The sequence below is a fragment of the Equus asinus genome, chromosome 12, assembly GCF_041296235.1.
Source record: "Equus asinus isolate D_3611 breed Donkey chromosome 12, EquAss-T2T_v2, whole genome shotgun sequence".
NCBI lineage: Eukaryota > Metazoa > Chordata > Mammalia > Perissodactyla > Equidae > Equus > Equus asinus.
This window is the reverse complement of record NC_091801.1, coordinates 62,808,573-62,832,835: the sequence shown is the minus strand read 5'-3', so window position 1 is coordinate 62,832,835 and position 24,263 is coordinate 62,808,573. Positions and strand designations below refer to the sequence as shown.

Sequence of the window (24,263 nt, the reverse complement as noted above, 5' to 3'; positions counted from 1 at the left end):
AAATAAATACCTAAAATGTGCTTAGATTTTCAACAAATGATGCTGGAACAAGCGGACATCCACATGTTTAAAAAAAAGAGCTAAAGACAGATCTTACACTCTTCACAAAAATTAACTCAAAATGGATCACATACATAAATGTAAAACACAAAACTATAAAACTCCTAGAAGATAACAGAAGAAAATCTAAATGACCTTGGGTTTGGTAATTACTTTTTAGATGAAGCACAAAGGTACCATCCATGAAAGAAATAATTGATAAGCTGAACTTCATTAAAATTAAAACTTCCTGCTCTACAAAAGACATTATCAAGAAAATAAAGGAGGCCGGCCCTGTGGCCGAGTGGTTAAGTTCATGTGCTCCACTTCAGTGGCCCAGGGTTTCACCGGTTCAGATCCTGGGCATGGACATGGCACCCCTCATCAAGCCATGCTGAGGCAGCGTCCCACATAGCACAACCAGAAGGACCAACAGCTAGAACACACGACTATGTACTGGGGGACTTTGGGGAGAAGAAGAAGAAGAAGAAAAAAAGATTGGCAACAGATGTTAGCTCAGGCGCCAATCTTTAAAAAAAGAAAAAAAGAAAAAGAAAAGAAAAAGACAAACTACAGACTAGGAGAAAATTTTTACAAAATACACATCTGATAAAAGATTGTTATCCAAAATATGCAAAGAACTCAAACTCAACAATAAGAAAACTATCTGATTAAAAAATGGGTCAAAGTGCTTAGCAGACACCTCACTAAAGAAAATATACAAATGGCAAATAAACATATGAAAAGGTGCTCCACATCAAATCTCATTAGGGAAATGCAAATTAAAACAACAATGAGATACCACTACACACCTATTAGAATGGCCAAAATCCAGAACATTGACAACACCAAATGCTGGTGAGGATACCGAGCAAGAGGAACTTTCATTTTTGGTAGGAATGCAAAATGGTACAGCCACTTTGGAAGACAGTTTGGCAGCTTCTTACAAAACTAAACATATTCTTACCATATGATCCAGCAATTGTGCTCCTTGGTATTTACCCAAAGAAGTTAAAAACTTACATCCACACAAAAACCTGCACACAGATGTTTATAGCAGCTTTATTTATAATTGCCCAAATTTGGAAGTAACCAAGATTTCCTTTAATAGATGAATGAGTAAATAAACTGCAGTAGATCCAGACAATGGATTATTATTCAGTGCTAAAAAGAAATGAGCTATCAAACCATGAAAAGATATGGAAACCTTAAATGCATATGACAAAGTGAAAGAAGGCAATCTGAAGAGGCTACATGTTGTATGATTCCAACTATATGACATTCTGAAAAATGCAAAACTACAGGGACAGTAAAAAGATCAGTGGTTGCCAGGGTTGGAGGGGAAGGGAGGGATGAATGGGCAGAGCGCAGAGGATATTTAGGGCAGTGAAAATAGTCTGTATGATACTATAGTGGTGGATACATGAGAGAAGACTTTTCTGTCGCTCTAGCATCAATCATCCCAGACATGTTTAGAGAACTTGTTACTGATCCATGTTGGATTCCATTGTCCACTGAGCAGATGAGTATTGTCTTTCCACACTTGCCTTTCTGCAGCAATTCCTTTTATTAATATAGTTGTTTTTCTATAAAATTATTCACAAACTGTAAACCATTCAGGTTGTGGCCACAAGGAGAAATATATAGAGAGTAGTTTAACCATCCTTCCATGATGTTTTGCAGGCACAAGAACCAAAGGGCAAAACTGAGCTCCTCATTCTCTTGATAAAATTACTCAGGCCTGATGACTTCAGGTATTCCCCAGACTGGCTTTATCTCCTTTATATGTCACAGAGTGGTAGGAAATCCTAAGAATTACACATTATTCCCTTTCTAAACATTTTTTGACCTTTTACTTTCCTGGTTCTCCTCCTTCCTCTTTGATTTCTTCTTCTCTAATCCATTTTGTTGCCTCTTCTTCATTGTCCTATGCTCTAATACCTGGCGGAAAGGAACTAAATGAAAAGGATCCAAATTGGAAAGGAAGAAGTGAAACTGTAACCATTTGTAGATGATATGATTTTATGTGGAGAAAACTCTAAAGAATCCACCAAAAAACTTTTAGAAATAATAAATGAATACAGTAAAGTTGCAGGATATAAAATCAACATACAAAAATCAGTTGCATTTCTATACACTAACAATGAAGTAGCAGAAAGAGAAATTAAGAACACAATCCCATTTACAATTGCAACAAAAAGAATAAAATGCCTAGGAATAAACTTAACCAAAAAGGTGAAAGACTTGTACACTGAAAACTATAAAACATTGTTAAAAGAAATTAAAGAGGACACAAAGAAATGGAAATATATTCTATGCTCTTGGATTGGAAGAATTAACATACTTAAAATGTCTTTACTTCCTAAAGCAATCTACAGATTCAATGCAATCACTATCAAAGTTCCAACAACATTTTTCACAGAAATAGAACAAAGAATCCTAAAATTCATTTGGAACAACAAAAGCCCCTGAATAGCCAAAGGATTCCTGAGAAAAAAGAACAAAGCTGGAGACATCAAACTCCCTGATTTCAAAATACACTACAAAGCTATAGTAATCAAAACAGCATCGTACTGGCACAAAAACAGACACACAGATCAATGGAACAGAATCGAGAGCCCAGAAATAAACCCACACATCTATGAACAGCTAATTTTCGACAAGAGAGTCAAGAACATACAATAGAGAAAGGAAAATCTCTTCAATATGGTGTTGGGAAAACTGGACAGCCACATGCAAAAGAATGAAAGTAGATCATTATCTTACACCATACACAAAAATTAACTCAAAATGGATTAAAGACTTGAATGCAAGACCTGAAACCCTGAAACTTCTAGAAGAAAACATAGGCAGTACACTCTTCAACATCAGTCTTAGCAGCATATTTTCAAGTGCCATGTCTGACCAGACAAGAGAAACAAAAGAAAAAACAAATGGGACTACATCAAACTGAAAAGCTTCTGCACAACAAAGGAAACTATCAACAAAACGAGAAGACAGCCTAACAATTAGGAGAAGATATTTTCAAACCATATATCTGACAAGGGGTTAATATCCAAAATATGTAAAGAAGTCATACATCTCAACAACAACAAAACTAACAACCCAACTAAAAAATGGGCAAAAGATCTGAATAGACATTTCTCCAAAGAAGATATACAGATAGACAAGAGGCACATGAAAAGATGTTCAACATCACTAACTATCAGGAAAATGCAAATCAAAACTACAATGAGATATCACCTCACGCCCATCAGAATGGCTATAATTAACAAGACAGGAAATAGCAAGTGTTGGAGAGGATGTGGAGAAAAGGGAACTCTCATACACTGCTGGTGGGAGTGCAAACTTGTGCAGCCACTGTGGAAAACAGTATGGAGATTTTTCAAAAAATTAAGACTAGAACTACCATATGATCCAGCTATTCCACTGCTGAGTATTTATCCAGAGAACATGAAAACATGAATTCATAAAGATCTATGCACCCCTATGTTCATTGCAGAATTATTCACAATAGCCAAGACTTGGGAGCAGCCTAGGTGCCTATCAAGGGACGAACGGATAACGAAGATGTGGTATTTATACACAATGGAATACTACTCAACTATAAAAAATGATGAAATCTGGCCATTTGTGACAACATGGATGGACCTTGAGGGTATTATGGTAAGTGAAATAAGTCAGAGAAAGAAAGTCAAATACTGTATAATCTCACTCATAAGTAGGAGATAAAAACAACAACCAACAAACACATAGAGACAGATTGGTGTTACCAGAGGGGAAGGAGGGAGGGAGGAGGGCAAAAGGGGTATTAGGCATGTGTGTGGCAAGGGATTGTAATTCATCTTTGGGTGGTAAATATATTAAAATACATCAAAATAAAATGATGTACACCCAAAATTTATCTAATGTTATAAACCAACGTTACCACAATAAAAAAAATAAAATTAATTAAAAGAAATTAAAAAAAGAAGTGTTTCAGGGGCTGGCCCCATGGCCCAGCAGTTATGTTCACACATCCCACTTTAGCAGCCTGGGGTTCGCCTGTTTGGATCCCGGGTGTGGACCTATGCACCACTTGTCCAGCCATGCCGTGGCAGGTGTCCCACATATAAAATAGAGGAAGGTGGGCACAGATGTTAGCTCACAGCCAGTCTTCCTCAGCAAAAAGAAGAGGATTGGCAGTAGATGTTAGCTCAAGGCTAATCTTCCTCAAAAAAAAAAAAAAAAAAAAGACATGTTTCAGTGATGTCCTGACAACTTATACTCAGATTTTCTTTTGATGTAATGGGTGTACTATAATAAAGATGAAGCCTATTGTAAGGATCTTCCAAAAAGTAGAATTCAATCATATAGCTCATTAATTCTTCACACAAAAAAGTTAAATTAAAGACATATGTATTTTCAAAATTATTATGATTAGATCTAAAAAAAATGAGGGAAAACACCAAACGAGATAATGACATCTTTAATAGCACAGAATATTATTTGAAAGTACAGTGGCTTCAAATATATTGGTATTAGTGGATCTGTTCTTTCATTTCACGAACATATATTAGTTTGAATTCTATCCAAGTCTTTGAATATCCTCATTCAAAATATATAACCTATATAGCAAACCAAGTGATGAATTAGCTGAGAAATCTGAAGAAATTTCTGCTTTGGAATAAGTGTGACTTTCTGACTGGGGGCTCATCCCCTCACGTCACTCCAGCCACACTGGTATCCTCCCTGTTCCTTGAAACTGTCAGGGAAGCTCCTGTCTCAGAGCCTTTGCACTTTCCATTCCCTCTCCTGGACACCTTCTCTAGAGATCGGCATTGCTCATCCTCTCACTTCCTTCAAATCTTCACATTAAGATCGCCTCTCAGGAAGCCTTCCCTCACCCCCTCAACTCTCTCTATTCCCATCCCCTGCGTTATTTTTCTCCTTTGCATTTATCACCTTCTAACATACTATGTGTTTTACTTATTTGTTGTACTAAGTATTCAATAAATATGTGTTGCCTTCATTTAGTATATAAAAGGAAGGAAAGGTGAGGATGCCAGCAATCTCCATTTTGCTGGACTGGATTTAGTAGGCGTGGTTCAGCTCTGGAGCTCTAACGCTGGTGGCAGCTTCTAGCTCCAGTCCATAGCTAAGGTGGTGTGATTCTGGAAGCGAGTGTCCCAACAATGCCTTCCTGATTCCCCAGCTTCCTGACAGTTGCAGAAGTAGCCATTTTCTTTGGAGGGTGGTTCCCAGTTGATATTCTGGGAGTGACTCTTGGAGACACAGCTAGAGCCAACTCCTCTCCACAATCTATCTCATTCATCTTAGATCATCCAAATGTTTATTATTATCCACAACAGAGCCCTGACTAATACTATATCCCCATTTTACAACAAGAAAACTGAGCATCAGGAATACCAATGACAGCAATATGTCAAACCCAAGTTTATATGATTCCACAAACAAAATGAACCATTCTAGATTCTTCTGCCAGTGACTCAAAATAGTTCAAACCTACTCGGTCCCAGAAATCTCTCTTCCTAATCTCTCAGAAACTTGGATTTCTGGAAGAGAAGGATAAATATATTCTTTCCAGCCCAGTCCTTTGCCCGGAATAGTTTGCACCTGCTACGGATGCCTGTTAAGACTGCTCCCGGGAGACAAGAAAATCTTGCATCTCAATATTTAAGCATTTTGCATAATGTATCCTGGATGATATTTTTATGGAATTTTCAAGATATGTTGAACTAGGAAACTCAAATTAAGTCACAAAAATTGGCTGTTTGGTTTTGAAACATCCTCGTGGGTTTGTAGTGCATATTATGGATTCAAATCTTCTTTCGACTAAAAATGGCTTGTTTTCCTTTTCTGAGTACTCACTTGATGACTTGTGTGATTTGGGACAATCAGAGGCTGAGACTCTGGCTTTCCTCCCTGTCTTTTGCACATTCTGTAGAAGCAGATAAACTCTTTCCATGTCTAGTTAATTTTTGCATATCTGTTGAGTTTGCTTTTGAAACTGAAAACATTTTTCGAAGAGAAAACCATGTCAGAAAAATATCATAGGGGGAAAATCTTCTCTATTATTTATATAATACTATACAGACAAGCTGAGAACAGGCTACTCCTCTGAAAAGACAAAGCTGGTAAGAGAAGATCCCATAATATAGAAAACAAATGAAGAAGAGATCAGAGGATGAATAGACCCAACATATTTTTTCAGAGATATTTGGAAGTCAGTAATACAAGGTTATCAAATAACGTGTGAGTTAATTATATTGCAATTTTAACACATTGTTTTTTGCTATCTACTTAAAGAGTTATTCCATGAGTTTTTAAGAATTGGTCCAAGAAATTACAGAAGGAATGAATAGCCCTTCTAAGTTTGTAAGTTATATAATGAGAAATTGTCATTATTATTACAAGTCATTAAAAGAAAAGAAAGATTCTCTCTTTGCCATCAAAGTCAACAATAATTTAGCCACTACTCAAATGGAAATCAGACCCTGATTTCCAGTAAAGAGAATGCCCCCTTAAAAATGGCAGTTTCATATTATTTAACAGAATAGTTTATTAGGTTTAAAAGAGAAGGGAGGGAGGGAGAGAATAAAATCTTTGCTACATCAATAGAAATTATATTTTTAAAAAGGATTTTATATAAGAGAATTCTGTCACAAAACACCATCACATAAAATGTTATCCTAAATACATTATCTAGTGTAAATAAATAGGACAACTCCCACAGCGCACCAGGAAGTTTCAGGGCACAGGAACCACAGTAAGTGTGCAGGGGTTGGAGAAGGACCCTGCTCTGTGCGAAGTCAGAGGTGTATAAGATGGAAATGGAAACTGTAGGAAGGAGAAGTGTCACATTTGGAAGTGTAGGATTTGCTAAAGGGCTCTGACTGCACATTTGTTGATTAATCATTAAATTCCACAGCCTGACACATTGCCACACACATGATGGCTCAATAACTATTTGTCAGACAGTTTGAAATCAGTGATGTTTGCTGAGCACAGATGCACACGGCAACGCCTTTCTTCCTTCTTGTCTTAAATGGTGAAACGATGTCTAGAGCAACAGCACCATGTTCCACCCGTGAAGCGACAAGCCAACATCCTAAAGATGATAGAGCAGAAAGATGTAAAAGATGTGGGTCTTTGAGCCTATCAAGGAGATAATTCCTCCAGATGTTTTGCTTTGTGAGAGTAAATGTTTTATTGTTTATTCTTGAAACCATTGTTAGTTATTACTCACAGGAAAAAAAAGTCATTTATTACTTGCAGAAAAAAAGTCTTAATTGATATACCCCTAAAAGGAAAATTTTATCTTTTTTCCAGGCCCTCAGAATTAGGGTTGGTCTGATTTCAAGTCTCCTTCACCAGAGCACTGCCAGACAAAACAAACAAAATCACCTGCTTGCTGACATCCACAATGCTTCATTTAATAGACCCCTTTATCTAGAATACGTGACATCGCCTCATACTTAATTGTACAGCACTTGCTTTTGGCATTGTCTTTGGGTCTGCTCCAAGACAGAATTTCCTGTTTGGGGAGCTTTTTGGCTTACAAATTCAGATAATCCTCAATATATCTATTTTTTAATTATTACAGGTTTCCTGGTTCAGCCATTACTAACCTTTTGTCCTCAAATTCATCACTCTGCTACTGTGCATTGCATAAAAAGTAATCACCTCTGCATTTCTTCCTCATAAACTATCTTCTTCCTGATTCTTCTCTCGAATAGTCACAAAACACCATCTGCGCCCGTTATGACTTTAGTGTCTCTCAGCTCCAAATCCACCTTTCTTTGTCTTGCTTTGTGATACAGGAGCTGAACTATGTAAACATTTCCCCTTTGTCGGCTGGTGCAATGTGAGGCTTTGTCAGCAGGGGGCGTGGAAGAGATATCGCTGGAGGAAGAGGTGGCTCTTCCTGCTTCTTGCGTGCAGGTTTCGCTCCGGCAGCTCTTGAAAGCAAGCAGCATATGGGACACCCAGCGGCGCTCGCGCTCCAGCAAGTTTCGCTGGCGCCGCTGCAGAGTCTCACTAGCACCTCAGAGGGTGGCTTCCCAGTGAGTTTCCCCAACCTCCCAGAGGGCTGATTACTAGCTCGTTTCATTGGGGCCCCGACAGGTGGTTTTCAGCCAGCCCGAGCTGGTGGCACTTCAGCAAATTTCTCTGCCATTAATAGGGCACAGCCACACCCTCTCCAACGTTGGCCTCCTTTCAGGTCTCTTCCTTCCATGGGTACTTAGCCTCAGCTGTAGAGGTAATAGCTACTCCCTAGAGCTTCTATTCTTATATTCTGAGTTCTCTTTATCGCTTAGTTGTTAATTTCCTGTTATTAGTTAACTATTAATTATTTATCCCGTGGTTGTTAATGCCCTGCTATAAATTCGTTATTTGTTGATTATTACATAATCATTCTTTATATTGAAATGTTCCACTCAAATGAAGGAGTGATGTCTGTCTCCTGGATAGACCCTGACTGATACATCATCTCTAGGTTATTCCTAGGGATTCTGCAAGGTGTATCTTTATTTTACACAAATGTGAGAAGTCTACTGACTTCCAAAATAAATCAACCTATCAGTTGTAATGTCAGACATGTAAGGTCAGATTTCCAAGCCTGGTAATCCAGTATATTAAATTTAATCTATATATATTATTTTGCAAACGTCCAGGAATCAGGAAAAACTCAAAGACATTGAATTTCTGTTGGGGTAGCTTTCCTTAAATCCATTAACATTTATTTTACTTGTGGCCCCAAGACAATGTTTCAAATATCAGTCTGAGAACTAAATTGCACACCTAAATACTTCAATGTTTGGGGAAGTGTTTGGGTCTTACGAATGGACTCTACTATTGCCTACAAGTCAAGGATTTGAGGTATTTTTTATTTCTGCTAATATTGAGCCTAAAGGCAAATTGCCTTTCTTAAATTACACTTTCAACACACACAATTGGATATCAGAACATCTGAGATCCTTGGGCTCTGTGCCATCCTTTGTCAAGAATGACCAAGAATGGAGGAAATATTTGCAAATCATATATCTGATAAGAGTCTAGTATTCAGAATATATTGAGAATTCATACAATTCAACAACAAAAAGACAAACAACCCAGTTAAAAATGAACAAAGTACTTGAATAGACCATTCTCCAAAGAAGATATATAAAGGGCCAGCAAGCACATGAAAAGATGTTCAATGCCATTAGAGAAATGCAAATTAAAATCACAATGAGAAAGCACTTCACATACATTCAGATGAATAGAATTTTTTTAAAAACAACAAAAAATAGCTGTTGTTTATGAGGATATAGAGAAATTGGAACCCTGATACATTGCTGGTGGGAATCTAAAATGGTGCAGACACTGGGAAAGAGTTGGGCTGTTCCTCAGTAATTACCATGTGACTTAGCAATTCCATTCCTAAGTAAATACCCAAAAGGATTGAAAGCAAGTGTTCAAATGTTTGCACACACATGTTCATAACAACACTTTTCACAAAAGACAGAAAGTGGAAACAATCAAATTGCCATCAACTGATAAATGGATAAACAAAATCTAGCATATTTGGAACATTGTTTGGCCATAAAAAGGAATGAAGTACAGATACACTCTACAATGTAAATGAACCTAGAAAAATATACTAAGTTAAAGAACTAGGCACAACATGTCACATATTGTATAATTCCATTTACATGAAATGTCCATAATAGTGAAAGCCATAGATTAGTGGTTTCCAGGGGCTGGAGGGAAGAGGAAATAGAGAATGACTGCTGAATGGGTATGGGTTTTCCTTTTGGGGTGATGAAAATATTCTAGAATTAGATAGTAATAATGGTTGTACAACATTGTAAATGTACTGAATTGTGCTCTTTAAAATGGTGAATTTTATGTTATATGTATTTTACCACAATAAAGGGGAGGAATTGGAGGTGGAAAACATGAACAATGCTTTCAAGAAGTTTTGTTCTAAAGGGGAGCTGAGAAATGGTGCAGCAGCTGGAAGGGAATGTGGTGTGAAGGGAAAGTTTTGAAAATATTGAAGATAGTGCTATAATATAATAATCATCAAAGAGATGCTTGATGAATGGGTAATTATATATATAGTTAACAGACAGACATAGAGGGTGGCAGAGTTCATCCTGGGATGAAAAGATGAAGACTGCCATTGATCTGTTAGATCCTTAACAGATAATATCATGACCCACCTTTGCCTCTGAGACTCATGGCCTCACTGTGGAAAGAAATGAATGATGGCAGTAGGGAAGGAACAGAAAATATGGAAGATCATAGAGACTGATGTGTTGCTTAAAATAGCAATTAGATTTCACCCTAATTCATCTTCCTGTAGTGAAACAGTGGATAAAGCTCACTGATTTGTGCTAAGAGCAAGATGTATGAATGAGAAATCCTATTTCCAATTGACCAATTGTTGGTGAATAAAACAGATCAATACTTGTTGGATGGTTATATGTAAGTATACTTTAATAAATTCCAAATGGTCTAGAGTAAATGCTGATTGAAAAACATTCTGTGAATCTTTGGAATTTGCTTATTTAAGGTTAAAATTATTCCCCATGTCTTGATCTAAATTTTTTATTCTTTTAAACTTTTTATTTTGGAGCATTTCAAACATGTGCAAAGGTAGAGAGAGAATAAAAGTGATCTCTCATATACTCTTCACCTAACTTTGACAATTATCAACTCACAGACAATCCTATTTTATCTATACCCACACCCACTCTTCTTCTATCATTTAACATGTAAATATTTTAGGATTATCTCTAAAGGATAACGATGCTCTTTAAAAATATAACCATGATACTGTTTCACACCTAAAATAAATAATTCCTTAATAACATCCTTTTGAACTGACCTCCTGTGAGCTAGTGGACAAAGAGTTTGTCCAGTTTGAAAACTTCTATTATGAAACTTAAAATCCTATCAGTGGTTGAAGCGACATTTTAACATAAATTAAATCGAGTTAATTCCATATAAGAAGTACACAGTGCTTATAAAAGAGAAGAGTTTTATATCAGATGCATCTTTGCCAATTAAGGGTGATTGATTCTGGACCATCCAGAGAAGCAGCTATAGTTACCTATACCCAATATAATGCTAAGGAGGAAAAGGTGCTAGCTAGAAAATCCTATCCCAGGAATAATCCATTACTGCTGCACCTTGGTAATTCTACCAGGTGTGCAGAGACTTTCCTACACAGACTTGACATGGCCAAAGAGAAATACTTTTTGGTTTCCGAGGTGGCGTCTTGGAGAGACACATAATAGAGAGCTTTCCGGGACGCAACAAATTCACCAACTACCAACAATTTCAGATAACATGAAATGCTGCCTTCAAAGGAAACCTGTAAAGTATTGCCAGTGAGCCCAAAGTCTAGAATAAGGAACTGCCAAGTCTTGGGATTAAACTTGTAAATTCAATTCTTCACCATGAAAGTAGTGACTGTGAAAGCAAAAGAAGATGCTGGAGAAGCTGGCTATGACTTTTGATTTACAGGTCCTGATTTTCTCCCCTATCGTGTAAAATGTTGTGTTTTTAAAAGAAGATGGAATGTATGACAAAGACTTGGTGGGAGACCTACCAGCATGATCAAAAAAATAATGAGGGGGCAGAGGTGCTTGAAAGTGAAGTGTATAGTGGGTAAAATTCTCCCAATGAAATGATAAAACAGTACTCTAGGAAAGACAGCTAACTGGTATGACATAGAAGACTGAGCTACTTGTAGTTAGAGACCAGACATTCATTTTTATAACCCTTGTATCTTGTAAAGCACTTGAACCAGGTAAGTGTTTGTGTCAATGAGGATTAGATACAACTACAAATAGAAAAAAACAAAAATATCAAGACACAACTTTATTTCTCAATTACATGAAAGAAATCTAGAGGTGGGCAGTTGAGAGGTTAAATGAGAGCTCCACAAAGTTATCATGGCTCCAAGCTTGTCCATCTCACTGCTCCACTATCCTTAGCATAACCCTTGTGCTTATGGTCAAAATGGCTGCTGGAGCACTAGCCATCACATCCACATTCCAAGAGGCAAGATGGAGGAAAGAAAAGAATTGTGGGTTGCTCTTTTTAAGGAAATTTTCTAGGAATGCCCACCTAACACTGAACAGAACATAGTCACTTGGCCATACCTACATTCAAGGGAGGTTGGGAAATGTAATCTTTTAGCTGGTGCTTTGTGCCAAACTAAAGAAAAAGGGAAAGATGTTGGAAAGCAATTGAGGTTTTTTCTTTTTGTTTTTTGCTGAGGAAGATTTGCCCTGAATCCACAAACCTGGGCCGCTTAAGTGGAGCATGCCAAACCTAACCACCTCGCCATGGGGCTGGTCCCTCAGCAACTGAGTTTTTGAACTCAATATAGAATAAAGATCAATAGTGAAGGAAAAAATCGGCAGATCTCAAGAGAAAAGAATAGTAAATATGTTGAGGAAAATAAGTATGTCATTAAATATCTAAATATGCCAACAATAGTAACTACAATAATATTAAAATAGTAACTATTATTTACTGGGCTCAAACAATGTGCCAAGCACTATACTAGGTGCTTTAGCTACATCATCTCATGTAATGAACACTATAGCCATGAAGGTGTAGATATAATTAGCTTGATTTTACAGATGAGAAAATTGAGTCTCAGAGAAGCTGAGCGCCTCACTCAAGGTCACACAGCTACTAAATGGAAGAGCCGTGAAGTAAACCCAAGTCTACCTGGTTCCAAACTCTACTCTCAAAAAAATCCTTGCTCTTTGATGTGCTTCACGTACCAGCAGCCTTGGAACTACCTAGAAGCTTGCTAAAACAAACCAAGAAAAAACAGAATCTTGGACCCCACGCCAAACTACTGAATGCAAATCTGCATTTTAACAAGTTCCCAAGATGAGTTGTAAGCCCATTAAAATTGGAAAAGCATCACTGTCTGCCACTCTGCCATGAATATATCAGACCTCACTAATAATAAAACTTCATCTTTAGTCTTAGGGAAAGAGTTCCAGTCTGTTCTGTTACTATGTGAGTTTCTATCATGTTAATTCCTCACGTAGGATTAGCAGATGGGGGATTATTTCCAAATAATATGGAGGTCACATTAGTTTAGGTGTGATTTTTTTTTTCCCAACACATTAATTTATTGCCCTCATCAAGTGCATGCCAAGCACATTAACACAGTTGAGCGTCTAGCGGTGGAGGACCCAGGACTGTATATGATGCCAACTCACTTCAAGTGGGCTCCTGGCTCAGCGTAGCCGAATGCCATGTCTTCGAAGTGCTTACTGCAGGAGTTTGCCTTATCTCTGTGCATTTTACCCTCGTCTCATGACTCAGCAGCTTCTACTCTTCCTTACACCCCTCCGAACACGCCACCTTCCCCTTCTTTTTAGGAAAAGTGCTGTATTTACCATATTATTTCCTTAATTAGTGATAATTTAACGTCTTTTTAAGTTTGCAAGGATTTTTTATTAAGATGTTACCATTTTTGTTAGTTGTATAAGTTTTAAGACATCTCCCCCAGCCCTATTTTCTTGCAATTTGCCCTACTATTTTTAGTAAGCCATTTTGCAGAATGAAAGGAACCATGTATATCGTGTTATAACAATAAAAATGCCTGCATGCTGGTCTGGCTAGAGGGGGTCAGAGGAAACACTATCCATCTGCTTTTGATAAGCACCCATTATTCTCAAAGATACAGCCCTATTACAGAAGAGATGATGGACTTGAAAACTGAGGAAATGCATCAAAACAGTCACTGATAAAAACTCCCAGCTAAAGAAGGAAAACTGCTCCCAGCATGGAAATGTTGTTAGCGTAATGAAATTTTCTGAGAAAAGTCCAAGTGATTCACAAAGACCCTGACCCAGTTTCTGCCTCTGCAGCTTCCTCTGGTCTCAACCTCTGTCACATTCCCATCTGCCCCCAGAGACCTGTGAATCCCTGGGCCTGCTCCCGGCCCCCAGGGATTTCTCTTTGCTGACATCTATCTGCCTGAGAGACCCTTAACGCAGCCTTGACTGGGCTGTTTGCAGCCCCTCTCTGGAGCACAACCCTGACTCAAACCCACGTGCCTGAAGCTGAGCATGTGACTATGAATGAAATCTACCATTTCGATAGCTTATGAAACTCTCGCACATACCGTTACCACTCACTTATTTAATATCTAGCGTGTTAAGAATTGGTGTTTCTGTACTGATCTTTTGTCCCTAATCCCTCTGCTGCTTCTATAATTTCTGTGTCTGATTATAACATTTTTTACTGTGATTGTTGTTCTTAAAGTCCATTTTCTTTTTGATCAAAATATTACCATCCCTTTTAGGGATGAAAAAGATATGTTCTGAAGAAAAGCCAGAATCTATAATTTTCTTTTCAGCCACATTCTGTCCATTTTTCTCTGCTTAATCCCAAATCTTAAAGAGGCTATTCACTCTTTCTGGACTTTTCTTTAATGAACTTTAGAAACCTCACGCAACAAATATTTTATACTTTGATTTTTCTTTACTTAAATAAAATTTTTAAAAGTTGTGGTGCAACATATTTAATATTCACTCATGGCTAACATTGAAATACTCCTGAAAAATCTATCTAGTTGCCTTATTCCTCTCTTAATCTAATCCATCCTACTCATTATAATTTATTTTATGTTATAGAAAATTGTGTTTTAAAAGTTTGGCAATTCAGAAGAACAAGTGTATAAAATTGTGTGTAAATCTTAACTCTGATACTATGGGTTGATCATCTCTTTCTTAAGTTTTTATCTCACAAAAAAGTCTCAAGTGTGTGTGTGTGTGTGTGTGCACGCATGTGCACACGCATTTGTGACATAGTGAAATAATAAGACATAGAAAGAACATAGCTATTTTATAAACATACTCAAGACAGTGGCAGCATCCATTTCTTCAGACAAGGATTAGCCCAAATCACAGAAGTCATCAATTGAGCAATCAGAAAAGAAAAGTAGACCATTTTCAATGGAAGGAAGATTAAATCTGTAATTTAAATCTGTCCTGCCATGGTCTTAGTCAAACAAATTTACAATTACTTAAAACTGACAGATGCACATTCATCAAATAAGTATCTCCAGGTAAAGGAGATATTGACTGTAACCGACTTCTGTAGCAAGAAAATTTAACTCGACATTTTAGGACAAGGAGCTGAATGAATATGTTGGATGGAACTTCAGTCCAGAACAGAATATGTACCTTGTTTAAAAGAGCCAAATCCAGGGGCCTGGCCCAGTGTCATAGTGGTTAAGTTTGCACGCTCCACTTCAGCTGCCCAAGGTTTGTGGGTTCAGGTCCCAGGTGCAGACCTACACACTGCTCATCAAGTCATGCTGTGGCAGCATGCCACATATGAAATAGAGGAAGATTGGCACAGATGTTAGCTCAGGGTGAATCTTCCTCAAGCAAAAAGAGGAAGATTGGCAACAGACATTAGCTCAGGGCCAATCTTCCTCACCAAAAAAATTAAATAAAATAAAGAACCAAATCAAGCAGATTTAGGGGATTAAGGTTGTATGGGAAAAACTATATAAAAATCCATGAAAGGGAAGTCGAGCTCTGGTGAACAGCTATTGGGAAAGAACAAATGGTTCAAGAGAAAAGAATTTATAGGACTTCAGGAGTTCAGTACTGAAGAGAGAAAAAGAGAGAGGGACAGGAAGAGAGAACTTTTTCAAAGAAGGGTTACAAAATGGACGTAGAGCAAAGATAGTTAAGAAGGTCATTTAGAGTATCCAGGTATTTCCTGAAGTTCTTAGAAGTTGAATATCTGATAAATATTTGCTGTACCTTGCTGGCTATTTCATGACTCAGAAGGTAGAAGGAGCAAGAGTAATAATCACACTTTACTGAGTGATTACTTAGTTCCAAGCACTATGCTAAGTACTTTGTATATAGGATCTCATTTAGTTCTTTCAACAGTCATGAAAAGTGTTATCCTCATTTTTATAGATAAAGAAATCAAAGCCTAGAGACATTAAGTAAGCTGCATATAAAACAGCTGGGAGGTAGAAGGGACAAATTTAAACCCAAAGCCCATATTTATAACCATCCTTCCTTCAAAGATAGAGAAAAAAAGTCTTAGAGAAAAAAAGTAAGCTGTTGATTTAAATGTTAGAATCCAATTTGTTACTAGAAATTAGGGAAACAGAATTGTTTTTATTCAAAAGGAAATATATGGGATTCCACTGACAAAAACTCTAAAAGCTAACGTAACAAAAGAGAGAGAGGAAGTGACAATGCATGCTCATCTGACCATAGTTTGAAACTGAGAGAGATTTACACTGAATGTTAGTATTAACAGCGAAGAAGCATTCACCACATAATGTGGTCCTAGCCATGTGGTCCCTAACCTGACAGGAGACTTCCCAGATGATTAGTTTTAGCTCATTTAGCAGCTGATATACTTAAATTATTTTGAAGTGATGAATTAAATTGTTTACTGACAGAAGTTGAATTTTCTATTGTAAAGAATCTGTTAATGCAAGAGTGTGGGATTTTTGGTTTTTTTGTTTTTTTCTTTTAAGATGATGCAACAATTGCTGGCGTTGAGTTTGTTTAAAGCTGCACCAGCAGGAAGGATTTAAATGTTTTGAAGATTTAATCTGTATTGGTTGAGAGAAATCATACTGAAAATAGTAAAAATGCATCTACCCCTTCACTCCCCAGTTTGGGATTTCAACAACTATCCTTAATGCCAGCTTCTTAAACTCCCCATTAGAGAGAAAAAAAAGCAAAAAACAAATGAAAAAATTTGCGCAACTGAAAAAGGACATTCACTCGATGAAGCTTTGAGTTTCAGCTGTCATGGCCACTTGGCTGATGGTCTCCAGCCAGTGAGATGAACCCTGCACCAAGCCAAAAACAGAAGCCCCAGAGCAAGTGGTGCACAAGACTGCACCTGTTGCAGCAACACAAGAAGGGTAAACGTAAGTTGTGTTGTGTGTTGTTAAAACCCTGGAAGGTCCAGGACTTAAGGGGAGCTGTCGCTGACAATGAGGAACTTATGTACTTAAATGTCAGTTTTTCCTACACATTTCTTTACTTTAAAATGTGTGTACACTCAGAAGCTATGACAGAGAAATAAATTATTTCTCCATCTTTTAAGAAATTCCAAAACTAGCAGTTAAAAAACTAGCGTACAATTGAGCTGGATTAAAAGTACTAGAAGCCCAGGGTCGGCCCGGTGGTGTAGTGGGTTAAGTTTGCACACCCCACTTCAGCTGCCTGGAGTTTGCTGGTTCAGATCCTGGGCGAGGACCAAGCACCACTCATCAAGCCATGTTGTGGCGGCATCCCACATAAAATAGAGGAAGATTAGCACAGATGTTAGCTCAGGGACAATCTTCCTCAAGCAAAAAGAGGAAGATTGGCAACAGACATTAGCTCAGGGACAATCTTCCTCACAAAATAAATAAATAAATGAATGAATAAATAAAAGTACCAGATGTCCACATCAAAAATGATAATCTTACTATCCCCTACTCTGGCTAGGAGCATTTTGTCTAGTTCTGGGTGCCATTCTTTAGGGAAAAAAAACTTATAGAGGATAATACTCATAATGACAATGAAAATAGTGCTAAAAAGAATTTAGATTACTTGCAATATGCCACACACAGTTCCAAATGCTTCCACATGTATTAATTCATGAGTCCTCACAACAACCCTCAGATGAGAAACCTGGAGCACAGAGAAGCTCTGTTACTCACCCATGGTCATATGGCAGTGATTGGCTGGGCCATTTTTGTAAAGCTCTGAAATTCTGGGTAGGGAGGGGACACTTTTTACAGTAATAGTGTTATTCTAAATAAGACAGAGGCTCAGGGAAGACTCTCTTGAGGCGACTTTTGAACTAAGATATAAAAGATTAAGAATTAGACAAAATGGGAGGGGATGGAAATGCAAGATTGTTCTAAACATAGGGGACATCAAGTGCAAAAATCTTGAGGCAGGAGTGTTGATGGTGCATTTCACAATGATGTGAAAGGCTGAGTGACGGGAGCACCGTGAGGAAGATGGGGCAAGAGAGGAAGCCGGAGCAGGAGGCAGGGGCTAGATCAGTGTATCATCTTAAGCATTTTGAGTAATAGTCTACAAGCTATGGAAGTTTTTAGAAGAGGAGGGGAGTGACCAGATACATGTTTTGCAAAGATTCCTTTGGCTGCATTGCAGAGAATTAATTGAAGGAGGACAAGAGTGTAGGTGGAAAGACCAGTTAAGGAGAATAGAAGCTTGACATTGAGATGGATGACAAAACAACAGAACAAACAAACGAAACCCTCATACAACCCTCCTCCATCTTCTTGTCTCAGTGTATGGCTCCCCAGTCCAGCCCATCTAATCCTGCAAACCCCAAACCAGAGGAATCATCCTTGCAGCTCCTTCTACCACAACCCTATAAGGAATCGGTCACCAGTTCTTATTGGTTTTATTTCCTAAAAAACAATCTCTCAAATAAACACAAATTACATCTAGACATTTACTCTAGTCTTCCCCAATATGCCTGAATGGTCTTTCTAAAGTGCAGATACCTCTGTTACCGTCCAGACACATGGGCTTGCTTTCTTTTCCTCTATTCCTATCCTGCTCTCTTCTGTCACAGGACTTTTGCACATGCTGTTCACTCTTCCTGGAACTCAACCTTCACATCCCAGCTCCACTATCAGTTCCTCAGGGAAGACCTTCTCTCCCATTCTCCAATTTCCCCCCACTATTAGATTTCTCTCTATATCCAGCTTCTTCATGGCACGAGTATTTGTAGAAATTTTGATTCCTCCCTAGCTATACTGGAAGCTTCATGAAGGCAGGTACTGTTTCTGTTGTATTTATCATTATATCCCAGACCACAGCTATCACAGTACGTGGTTATGGAGAGAAGACCGTCTATAAACAAAGGTTGACTGAATGAATGAACCTCTACATTTTATGGAGTTTGCTTAAGGGTTTTATGTTACCTTCGTTGCTACAGAACCATCAAAATGAATTTTTGTGTCGGGGCAGGCAAAATGCACAACGATAATTCTTGCCTTTAAAACAAGCCTAAGAATAAAGCTAAACCCATATAATTGCTTCACTGGCGAGCACTGCGCATGCGCTACTTTCCAGTTTCACAACCCTCGAAGACCCTCTAGCAAGAGAATCACCTTTGCGCTTGCTCAATTCGGGGCTGCACAACCAGGGGGCGGGTTCCCAAGAAAAGGAAATGGTCACTGCGCCTGCGTCGCTCCTTCTGGTCTTAGGCCGGCTGCGCAGGCGCACAGGTACCATTTTGACCGTAAACATCCTGCCGATTTGAACCGAGGATTTGGGCGGCAGGAAGAGCCGCGGCGTAACGGCAGCCATCTTGTTTGTTTGAGTGAATCGGAAAGGAGGCGGCGGCTGTGGCGGCGGCGGGAGCTGCTCCGAAGCTACACCTCACAAGGGCTCCCCCCCTTTCCCCGCCCCCTCCCCCGACCCTTTTCCCCTCCCCAGGCCGCCCAGCCCGCCTAACTCCCGGCGGAGAGCAAGGTAAGATCCCCGGCCGACTCCTTCTTACCCTCCGGCTCCCTCCCCCCACCCCTTCCCCGCCGTCTGGGAGCCGGACTCCGGGGTGGGGACGGGCGGGCGAGGGAGAAGGCGACACTCGCCGCGCCCCCGGAGCGGGCCGTGCTGCCACCCTCGGAGCTCCCGGACCGCTGCGCCGCCCGCCGAGGCCCCTTCGCCCCGGGCCGCCCTCGGCCGGGACCCGCGCGGCCCGCAGCATCGCCTGTCGGGAGCGGCTGGTTCTGGTCCATTCCAAGGCCGGCAGAGCCGTTACTCCGCCGGTTTCTGGGGAGCCGCGTCTCCCCGGGGAGGCAGGGGAACCCCGGGCGGCGGAGGGCGAGCAGGAGGTTTGAACGAGCCCGCTCTGGGCAGTGGGCCGCCTCCTCCGCGGTGAAAATGGCTGGTTGGGGAGACGCGGGATTCGGGGCGGGAGGAAGCGGCGGCGGGCCCGGAGCCCGCGATGCCACCTTGGGGGCGGGGGGGCGCGGCGCCACCGTCTCCGAGGGTGGTGCGGGGGCGGCGACGTGCGGCCCCCGCCCTTGCGGGCACAGGCGGCGGAGGGCCCCTAGCCAGGGACTGCTGCTCCCCCTCCCCTTTTTGTAAAGGAAAATTTTTTATCTTGGGAATATGAAATATCGGACAGACCAATAGAAAACGCGACCAAGGCAAGTTGCTTGTGATTCTTAGGAAATTAGCATAACTGGTCTCCCCCCACCCCGACTTTTCTAATGATTGAGGATATTGGGTGTTGTAGGGACGCTTTGGAGAGGTGTGTGTGACTGACAAATACTTGGTGTCTTTCCCCCTCGCTGAGAAGGGCTTTGCAAATGATCTGCTGTGCTGGTGTGGGCTGACACTGTCGAGTCGTGCTGCCAGACTTAGCGGCCTTCTTCAAATTTGAAAGAAGGAAACGCTGGAGGGTTTGTCTGGCCACCCTACGATTCGTGCTATGATTCGTTAGGCTGTCTTCAGCGCTCAGAAAGGCGCTCGTGTTCTTAAGGGTTTCTGCCAAAGGCTCGTGTTTGTAGGCTTCTTGTTGCAAGAGAAAGTTAATATTTGCTCTGCTTGTACTGTTGAGAATAATCGCTGAATTCCAGGGGGGAAAAAATGCCTGTTTTCTTACAATGAGTATAAATGCAAGTAACTGTGTGAGTCTGCAGAATTTTGGAGACAGGCTGGAGAAGCTTTTCTAAATTGTAGTCATTAAATTTCTTTGTTGAAATGTTGGAGGCAACTAATAATTATTTTTAAAGAGATATTGATGAGGACATATGCCGTATCCAGTGATTAAATTACTTAACAGTTGGTAGATAGTTGAAGTGAAGCAGTGCATAACTAGTGGACACAGTGCTTTTTATACATAAATCAGAGTAACATTGGTAGAGCGTGACCTTTACCTATTTTTGTGTTTATAAAGGCAACATGTTAGCACAGCATAGCAGTAAGTTTTCCGCTTAGAGTGGTATATGTTTAAAGTAGTCTTAAAGTTGAGAGTTTCTTTCCTGATCAATTCTTATTTATTGGAACAAAACTTCTGAGAAATTTTATCTTTTCTAGTTTGGTTACAGAAGAGGAATTTCTAATTTTTGAGAAATAAAGATTTTGTGTTTTTTTGCTTAAACGTTGTCATGTCGGAATTGTTAGGCATGATCATGCTGATTGGTATGTGCTATGCTGTGAGATTTTTTTCGAAGTTACTATTTGCGTCTACAGTGGCACTGTGGTAGGGATGCTATTCTGTTTAATTCTCATAATCCTGTTTAGCAAATATTTTCCCCGTTTTAAAAATGAGAAAGCTAGAGACTCAGATGTTAATTCACTTTTAACCGTTACGGAAACAGCTAAGTAAGGAGGGAGCTGAATTTGAACCTAGGGCCTATCTGATTGTAAAACTCTTGTTCAGAGAATGTCAGTCCCAAAAAGGAGGAGAGCTCTTGTGTGCAGGGTTGGAAATACCTTCTGTCCATGAGACACTCCTCCTGCCCCCTAAAGAAATAGTTCCATTCTTATCTGAGTTAGCTATTGATGTTTTACAAGGTTACTAAATCGCTGAATTTCAGCCTTCCAGGTCTTTACAGTTAGGGAAAATAAAGTCTAAGCACCTTAATTTGCTAGTTAGTGGCAAAGCACGATAGTCTTTACTTTGAATAGGTGATATATGTGTATGCTCCAGTTTAAAGAAAAAAAAGTCAAATAATACAAAAGGGTAGGGCTCACTTTCCCTGCAGACCCACTTTCCAAAGGTAACCAGTGTAATCAGTTTCATTTGCACTCCACAGGTAGTTTGTGCTCATGCAAGTGCATGTAAATATAGAGAGCACGCCCTCTTTATTATATGTATCTGTGTGTATATGTTATTGTTTACGGCTGCATGGGATTCTATTGTATGGCTGTATTAATTGTTAAAAGTCACTTACTGGTGGTCAGGCAGGTTGTTTCTAATACTTTTCTATTAAAACTCATGCTGGCAAGGCAACGTAGTGTTGTAGTTACAGGTTAGGGCTCTGAAGTTCAAGTTCCACTTGTATTAAGTACTCGTGATCTTTGGCACGTTACTTATCCTCTGCTTTTCTCTGTTTCCTGGTCTGTAAAATGGGCCAGGATTTACCTTATAGGACTGTCAAAAGGAGGATGGACACACAAAATTCTTAGAGCTTAGGTTTTTTTAAAAAAAAATTTTGTTAATACTGTACATCTCGAAGTGTATCTTTGGCATTATTACTGCAGTTTCTGGCTAGAAAGTATGGGTGTTTGAAATTATCATAAGATGTTGCCAAATTGCCCTTCAAAGAGGTGATACCAATTTATACTACCACTCTTCTACCCTGCTTTCTAACAGATGAGGGAAATATTGGTAAAGATTAACATTGTAGAAACTTGAGCTTCAATTTGACTTTGGTTTTGGGGAAAGATCTTAAAGAAATTGCCACTTTTTTTTTTTTTTTAAAGATTTTATTTTTTTTTCCTTTTTCTCCCCAAAGCCCCCGGTACATAGTTGTATATTCTTCGTTGTGGGTCCTTCTGGTTGTGGCATGTGGGACGCTGCCTCAGCGTGGCCTGGTGAGCAGTGCCGTATCCGCGCCCAGGATTCGAACCAACGAAACACTGGGCCGCCTGCAGCGCAGCGCGCGAACTTAACCGCTCGGCCACGGGGCCAGCCCCCAGAAATTGCCACTTTTTGCATTCCTGAATATGTTCTAAAGTATCCATTTTTCTGCCATTTCACGTCAGACAGAAGTTATTTCTTAGCATCAGTTGAGAAGAAGTTTGCTCCTCTAGAAAAAATTTGAGAAATCATGAAATTGCTAAACTATGCTCTGGGACCAAATGCAGGCTTTCTGCTAAGAGCCTTTGTAAAGGATTAGCAACATTTAGAATCTTCAAAACCTGTAGAGATTAGTCAGACTCTTTTTTCTTTAAGATAGGTTAAAATTTGGTATTACTGAAGGAATAAATGGTTTAAAAGGCAGCAGTGATTTGCTTTTTTTTAGATATAAGCCAATAGTTGATCCATCACTGTGCCTCAGGCTTCCTTTAGTTATTAGGGTGATTTCCTCTTGCTAATTGTTTCCTAGATTAATTTTAGCACCACTCTGCTTTATTTACACCCCCTGCCCCCCCTTGCGTACCAGGAAAGCATCTGTTTGGGACTCTGCCTCAGCATAGCTGGGATATTTTAGGCCTGGTACTCTGACTACCCGCTGAAGTGCTGGCCATGAGCTCCTGACACCTGTTGAGAAGTGCCAGTAGTTCTAATTTCTAAAATCTCCAGAATTGTTTACATATGTCAATTATGAGATCACTTGGTGTATCCCATTTCCTTATTCATTAAGCACATATTTAATAGTTGTCATGCGACAGGCAGTGTTCTAGCAGTTAATATTAAGGAGTTTTTAAATTTATTTGGAACACAGCTATCTTCTATCATGAATCTAGGGGCTTGTGTATACAGTGACTATATTTCTAAGAACATGCTTCTGTATTGGATTTCTGCAAAATCCTGTAGTTTTATTTATAATGCTCTAAAGGCAGCTTAATTTTTGTGCTAATAAACTTTAAGGCTTGAAGTAGAAGCACTGATTTGCAACATGGGAGGCTCTCTTTGATTATGGGAAGCATATTTTGATCTAGAAAATACTGCTAAGTGGGATATAAGATGCACTTGAAGTGTTATCATTTAATGCTTCTAAAAATGTTTGATCTGAATTCTTCCTAGTTTAGTATTCCTTAGTTCTTTTTACTCCAAATTTGAGAGAAAGAGCACAACATTAGGCAAATGATGAAGGCTGTTTTTTCTTTTGAGAAAACTTTGCTAGTGTGAATTAATGATCCCCTGGGAGCATCTGGTTCAAAGAATGAGAATTTCAGGACCCTTTGCCGTTAAGTGATGGAAAATGGAGATGAGGCAGACCTGACTGAGTTACTCTTATGCCACCACCCTCCCAAACATTTTTGACATGCATGAAATCTCTTGCCTGTCATATGTTTAACTAATACATATTTTTTGTACATCATTGGAAGGAATGGGCACAGTTTTTAATTGAAAGTCGGAGAGCAAAATTCTCGTTTTAAAATTTACAGTCTCTATGAAAACATGAAAATTAGAGTTAACTTACTCTGGATCTTTTTTTTAAAAAAAAAAGCTAATTTAGAAGAAAGTGTACATTCTCAGCAGTGTATGAG

General features: G+C 39.3%; 1 protein-coding gene across 2 annotated transcripts in view; it reads left to right on the top strand.

The window, feature by feature from the left end:
• Positions 1-19,199: 19,199 nt before the first annotated feature.
• RAD21 (RAD21 cohesin complex component) overlaps positions 19,200-24,263 on the top strand; it is a 29,258-nt gene continuing 24,194 nt past the window's right edge. The window contains exon 1 of one of the 2 annotated variants that reach the window (XM_044780762.2): positions 19,200-19,565. The gene's annotated coding sequence lies outside the window, so the exon portion shown is untranslated. The remainder of the gene's footprint in view (positions 19,566-24,263) is intronic. The other variant, XM_044780763.2, reaches the window with a different exon arrangement.